The sequence below is a fragment of the Leuresthes tenuis genome, unplaced genomic scaffold, assembly GCF_036924035.1.
Source record: "Leuresthes tenuis unplaced genomic scaffold, fLeuTen1.0.hap1 SCAF_5, whole genome shotgun sequence".
Classification (NCBI taxonomy): Eukaryota; Metazoa; Chordata; class Actinopteri; order Atheriniformes; family Atherinopsidae; genus Leuresthes; species Leuresthes tenuis.
Window position 1 is genome coordinate 21,603,297 of NW_027325359.1, and position 7,206 is coordinate 21,610,502.

The 7,206-nt window shown below is 40.6% G+C and overlaps 1 non-coding gene and 1 pseudogene across 1 annotated transcript; one reads left to right on the forward strand and one right to left on the reverse strand.

Moving 5' to 3' along the window:
* Positions 1-1,481: 1,481 nt before the first annotated feature.
* On the reverse strand, positions 1,482-1,672 carry LOC140308012 (U2 spliceosomal RNA). The gene has a single exon (XR_011916025.1). It is a non-coding gene; the product is annotated as a U2 spliceosomal RNA (small nuclear RNA).
* Positions 1,673-6,645: 4,973 nt separating this feature from the next.
* On the forward strand, positions 6,646-6,822 carry LOC140308052 (U2 spliceosomal RNA; annotated as a pseudogene).
* Positions 6,823-7,206: the final 384 nt, after the last annotated feature.

Here is a 7,206-nt window from a genome sequence, read left to right on the forward strand (position 1 = left end):
GCTTTTGATGATGTAAGATTGGGCATTCAGACCTTGCTTTTCCTGCTTTTCACCAACTATAGACGGACATTCACACCTTCTTGCAGCCGAACACTTCCGCTCCACCTTTTAGGTTTCTATCACACCTTTTTTTTCACCGCATTTTATAGATTACGGTTGGAAATTCTCAACCACTCATCCGAAGAGCTCTCCTCCCGCTTTTGTTAATATATTTGAACTTTAGTCAGACATTCACACCTACTTGCAGCCGAACACCACCTCTCTAGCTTTTGATGATGTATGGTCCGGCATTCCTACCGTTTCTAACACATTTTTCAGCAATTATGGTAGGACATTCACACCTTCTTGCAGCTGAACACCTCCTCTCCCACTTATGATCATATGCAGATTGATTTTCGAAAATTTTCTTTCATGTTTTCTAGCAATTAATGATGGACATTTAGACCTTCTTGCAGCTGAATACCTCCGCTCCCGCTTTTGATCATACATGGTCAGGCATTCGAACCTTGTCTTACAAACTTTAGTCAAACATTCACACCTTTTTGCAGCCGAACACAGTTTTTTTCAGCCGATTTTGGGCATTCGAACCTTTTCATACCCACTTTTTACCAACTATGGTCGGACATTCAAACCTTCTTGTAGCCGAACACATCCAGTCCTGCTTTTGATGATGTATGTTCAGGCATTCGAACCTTTTCTTACCCGCTTTTTACAAACTATGCTCGGACATTCAAACCTTCTTGTAGCCGAACACATCCACTCCTGCTTTTGATGATGTATGGTCGGGCATTCGAACCTACTTGTTGCCCGCTTTTCATTAATTATGGGTGGACATTCACACCTTGTCGCAGCCAAACACCTCCGCTCCCTGTTTTGATCATGTATGGTTGGACATTCGCACCTTTTCTCACCCGCTTTTTGCAAACTATGGTCGGCCATTCACAGCTTCCTCTCCACCATACTTCTATGGTAGGATATTCACACCCACTTGCATCCGAAGACCTCCGCCCCCACTTTTGTTGATATTTAGTCGGTCATTCGCACCTTACCCACTTTTGGCAAACTATGGCCTTCTTGCAGCCAAAAACCTCTGATCTCGCTTTTGATGATGTAAGGTTGGGCATTCAGACCTTGCTTCACCTGCTTTTCACCAAATATAGTCGGACATTCACACCTTCTTGCAGCCGAACACTTCCGCTCCACCTTTTAGTTTTCTATGGGGCATTCACACCTTTTTTTTCACCGCATTTTATAAAAACACCACAGGAACACCGTATTGAGGCTTTGTTCTGACCGCTCATTCGGTGTCGCGTTTCTTTCAAGCAATTCTCCTGGTTAGCCCGCACTCGGCTCGCTCCCAGAACCGTGTTAAAGTCTACTTCGCATTCACTCTCTTTTCTCAGCAGACTAAAAGAAAGTTTCATCTTGGGCTCCCTGAAACTTCCATCCTGCACCGCTGTTTGCTTTTTCACAAGAGCAGAGGAGAGCGCACCGTTCCCAGGGGCACTACAGTACCGGGTCGATGCTTGGAGTGAACGGAGCAAGCTCCTTTTTCAACTCCTATTGATACAAATCCATTTAATATGTAGTCCTCGCATAGAGGACACATCAGACATTAAACTAATAAGAACAGATACTACACTTGATCTTAGCCAAAAGGCCGAGAAGCGATAACTGTCCACTGGTTCACGTCCGAGGGCCCTTCCTGGCACAATGCGCACTTGTAGCGGTGTTCTTTTTATGGCCATAGTGTCACTTTGCACCTCGGCCCACCCGCTGCACTGAGCACTCTTCAGCCCTTTTAAATGGTATAACTTTACACTACCGCACGCTCCAGCGAGCACCATTCAAGCAACAACTTTGCACTCCAGCTTCGAACATTGGCACAGTCGCAACAAGTAAGGCGACTCTACTCAGAGAAGTCACTCTGCACAGTAACAAGATTTCTTTTGCACAGACAGAAAGGGCTTCATCCGCAAAGGTAAAGCCTGCCAAAAATAGAAACAACTCATTAGTGCTGCTCAACGTTGTACTTTGCAGTAAAACAAAGAGCAAATCTAAAGATTCAGGAATCCGAGAATAAGCTTACTTCCATGAGTTCTTCACGATTTCGGATTTTGCTATAAAATGAATTCCTTCACTCAAACTAAATTAAAACTGCTAAACCGCTAATCTGTTACATGCAAGGCAGATGTCAAATTCACCGAAATAGGATCTAAGGGTATTTGGCCAATCGAGCTGTAGCAGCTTCGGTAAAAGAGTATAAGTTGAAGAGTTTGTGAATAAAGGTGTGCGCACACATAGTGAGTTGTAGGAAAATAGGCAGGGAGCAATGCCGGCTGGGGTATAGGTTCTTGTATGTTGTCTGACTGTTTGATTTGAATGTGTTGTGTAAGTGTCCTGTTGAATGTTACATGTTTGGGCTTTGACACGCTTCACTGTGGTTGTTAACTGTGTGGTGTGTCCTGAAATGTTATATGTTTGGGCTGTGTGACATGCTTAATGCTTTTCAGTAGCAACCCACTTATTGATATATAGCAACTGACAACATAAGAAGTCCGGACATACTTTGATAGTAGTTGTAGAAGTATCCTTATTGATAATAGATAAACTAATTCATAGTGATAGAACAGTAGATGAACAGGTGCCTGCACATGTCTCATGAAAATAAAATGGGTGTATGATTGCTGACGGCAGAGCAATACTGCCAAACTTATGAGTTCTTGTGGCAAACTTGATTCAGTGTCTTGACGTGTATACGCTGTTTCGCTGACTTGTCACAAGAAACAAAGTGTGTTTGATAAGATCCGACCATTTTATTACGGGAGGATCAGTATGTATGGATTCTGATGTGACTGATAAACTCATTCGTATCTTAAGCATAATCTACTACGTGAGACAACGCCCTGGCACACAATCAAAAAAAAAAAAAAGAGAGAGCGGTTTTGTGTCCCCACAGTCCATAATGTAGAAAAGAGAGAAAAAAAGCCTTTCTGATTTGTTGTGTGTGCTCACAGTGCAGAGTGTAGAGAAAAGAGAGAAAAGAAAGCCGTTTTGGTGTCACGGGTGTTGTGACTTACACACACACATTTCTGAATTGAGAAAGGAAATTATTTTAGAGGAAGCACTAGAGTTTAGATCCCACATTTGTTGATAGGCATTCATTTAATTTTTCTTTTAATCAGTTTTAAAGTGAATACTAACTGAGAAATGAAAAAGGTGAAGAGTTTAGAAGCTTGGTTCAAGAGCAAAACTTGGTTTATGATCAGCTGAGTCTCTAAACAGAACAGCAAAGGGCTTCATCGAACATTTAAAAAAGATTCAGATTGTTAGAATATCCAGAATTTATAGGAATGGTGGTGATTACTCTTATTTTCTAGAATGGAAATAACTGCACCATGTCTGTTTTATGAATTTAAGGGGCTAAAAAGTTTTGTTCTCGTTTTTCTATGATTAACCGAATGTATGTGAGAGTCCAAACAGACAGAAGGGTTACGGCCGAGCGCTGGACCTTCCAAAAAAGATGAGACAGGCTGGACCCGTGCCATACTAGTTAAGGCCTGCCTGTGGATAACAGGTTCTTTAAACTCTCACACACACAAACTCACACACGTTCGCACACATACACCCATACACACACACATTCTTGAACTTGCTGCAAGATTAAACCTTTGCATTAACTGACTCCAGCAACTCTGAGTCTCATTGAGAGACTTTTCTCAACAATTGGGTCCTCAAACCAGATCTCAACGTTTTTTCCGCTGTCCAGGGTCGGAGCTGAAACCGTGCACGGGGGAGTCCAGTACTCCTAATGAAAGACCCCCTGCTGAATTGCGGTAATTAGGGGCCAGTGTCCACTGAAAGGGGGAAAAAGGGACGAGATCGTACTTTTGAATCAATGGCCAGAAGCCATTGGCAGTGCAGGCATCAACAATAATGGTGTTATTTCACCCATTAACACTTAAGGTACCTCATGCAGTGGCTGTGATATGGTTACTTAACAAAATATCTTTACCAGACATCTCTCCTACATAACAGTTCTTCTTTCACAGCCACACCTTGTTGTCGAGAGATGTGCTACACTTAATCCATCCACACTGCTACCTACCCCACAGATGGAAAGCCAGAAATAACCATCAGTGTTTTACCCAGGCCAGACTTAACTGATATACATTATGAAAATGCAGAAATAACTATATTTATTCAACAGATCAAGGAAAAAAACCCTGATGGCACAAATGCTACAGGATTTGCAGTAGTAACAGAAACTGAAGTTTTCTTAAAACAACCACTACCAAAAAATTACTCTGTTCAAGCAGTCGAATTGGTAGCTTTAACTGAAGCTTGTAAATTAAATAACAAAAAGGTTGTTAACGTTTACACTGACAGTCAGTATGCCTTCTCAACTGTACATGTGTTAACACAGCATTGGAAAAACAGGTATGTTGACATCCACAGCTAAATGTATAAACTACAAATATTTTAGCATTATTAGATGTTATTCAATTGCCATCTACAATAGACTCGTATGAATGACCGGAAGGAAAACCATACTGCCAAAGAATTTGTTTAAATATGCTGCAGTATTGAGCCACGGACCATGTCATGTCTCAACAGGAGGGATGGAAGCAATAATGAACCAGGTTTTTACAGCATATGGTTTTACTAATTATTAAAAACATTTTTTTAGAATAAATAAATGAATAAAGTTTTGTCTAGCAGGTCAAATATGTGCAAAATACATTCCACAGGGCAATCTAAGACCAAAACGAAGATAATTCCCTAAGCCAGTGTATCTTTTTCAACATATTTGTTTGGATTTCATTATTTCATTATTTTGTAGATTTCATTGAACTAAATTAATGTTAAGGGAAACGATTCTGCTCAGTGACAACAGAGGTTTTTACCAAATGGTCTGAAATATTTCCATGTGCACAAGCAGATGCACTCTCAGTAGCAAAATCACGCGTAAAATAACTCATTTCTAGATTTGAAATTCCTGAAAAGATCTTCAGTGATAATTTGACACACTTTGTAAACAATGTCATCTCACTGATGGCAAAGAACTTAAAATAGACCTTAGAAACCACTGTGATATAGAAGGTTTCGCTAACACATTGGAATTGTTTTACTATTTACATATGCATGTGCAGTGAAGAATTGCTTGCTGCTGATAAATGCAAAGAAGAACAGCTTACGCATAAATGCTCACATATAGGCTGCTGAATGCAATGAAGACCTGCTTATCCAGTAAAGTTCAATGTCAATGTGTAATATTCAATTAGGATTTGCAAAACAGTGAAGTTAAACAATGAATGGGTCCATAGTCGGTATGAGAAGACTACAGGAATATTTACCTGGGTGTACGTTCAAACAGAGATGAGAAAATTGCGATAAATTATTGTTTGTTTGTTTGTTAGTATGTATATGAATGTTATGTGTATAAACTGTGTTGAGTTGTAGTTACTCAGTAGTGTCTCAGTGAAACAACCGACGGGGGAAGCCTTGCGGTGACAACAAAAGCAGTGTTTTACTGATCAGTCAAGTTGCTCCAGTGTACTCCATACAAACTGGTTGGCTACTGAAGGGATAGAAAATGGGGAATACTTGTTTTAAAGCAAACAAGGAATTAGATGGGAAAAATACATGTTTTAACGGGACCCAGACAATATTAAATACTCAGACAGATGGGAGAAGAAGTGTAGTTTTGTAGGAAATCACAAAATTATTACATAAAATTAGTGAAATCAATTGAAGAATGCCTTTCTGAAGAGCTGTTTACCACAGATGAGCAGCTTTGCGACCAAGCACATTGTAGATCGCTTTACTGCCAAAATGATCTAGTTTAATGGATTGGTTTAGACATGCATAACAGCATTTTAAGAACAAAGAGAGAAACAAAAAGGGACAACGCTTCATGGTGGAAGGTGATGTATAAATAACTGTGTATATGATGAAGGAGAGACCATTTGAGCAGCACAGCCATTTCGCAGCACAGGGACAGCAGTCCAAGTTAAAGGATCTCCCATGTGGTATCACCTGTCACACTGTGTCAAGGCATCAAAAGAAGAAAAAATCACCAAACTCAAGGACAAAGAGACGAAGACTCCGGTGAACGAAGAGAGAGGACTTACAAACCAGAAATACAAAAGGATGCTCGATATCAAGATCCAGAAGAAGAGGCTAACAATGCCACGAACACTTACGATGCTGGGAATGATGCCAGCAATGAACAGAGAAGAAGATTCAGTGTCATCAATCTGCAACACGTGCCTCTAATGAGGGGGTGAATATAGAATCCTCAACGATTACAACGTCTCTGGGAACTGTGACAACAACAAGGTTTAAACCATTTTGATATATATTGTAACCTATTGGCTAAGGAATAGTGCTGAAAATGAGGTAAATCTAATCCACCACTGTCCTTGGTCTTCTGTAGGGTTTTTAAACTAATACGTGGTGGTTGGTTTTTCCACAGAAATTTGGAGATGCATGAATCTAGTGACTTAAACCAAGTAGCAGATGGTTTTATGAGGATCATTGAGAACAAATAGTTAACTTTTGGTAGTATCATCATTTTAATGGTTGTAACTCTCCCCATAAGTGATATAGGTAAGGACTTCCAACGAGAGAGATCGTCCTCTACTCTCTTTACTAATTGCACATAATCCATCTGTACTTATCAGTTTAATATGTGATATGTCTATGCAAGGACTACATATTAAATGGATTTTTATCAATAGGAGTTGAAAAAGGAGCTTGCTCCGTTCACTCCAAGCATCGACCCGGTACTGCAGTGCCGCTGGGAACGGTGCGCTCTCCTCTGCTCTTGTGAAAAAGCTAACAGTGGTGCAGGATGGAAGTTTCTTTTAGTCTGCTGAGAAAAGAGAGTGAATGCGAAGTAGACTTTAACACGGCTCTGGGAGCGAGCCGAGTGCGGGCTAACCAGGAGAAATGCTTGAAAGAAACGCGACACCGAATGAGCGGTCAGAACAAAGCCTCAATACGGTGTTCCTGTGGTGTTTTTATAAAATGCGGTGAAAATAAAGGTGTGAATGCCCCATAGAAAACTAAAAGGTGGAGCGGAAGTGTTCGGCTGCAAGAAGGTGTGAATGTCCGACTATATTTGGTGAAAAGCAGGTGAAGCAAGGTCTGAATGCCCAACCTTACATCATCAAAAGCGAGATCAGAGGTTTTTGGCTGCAA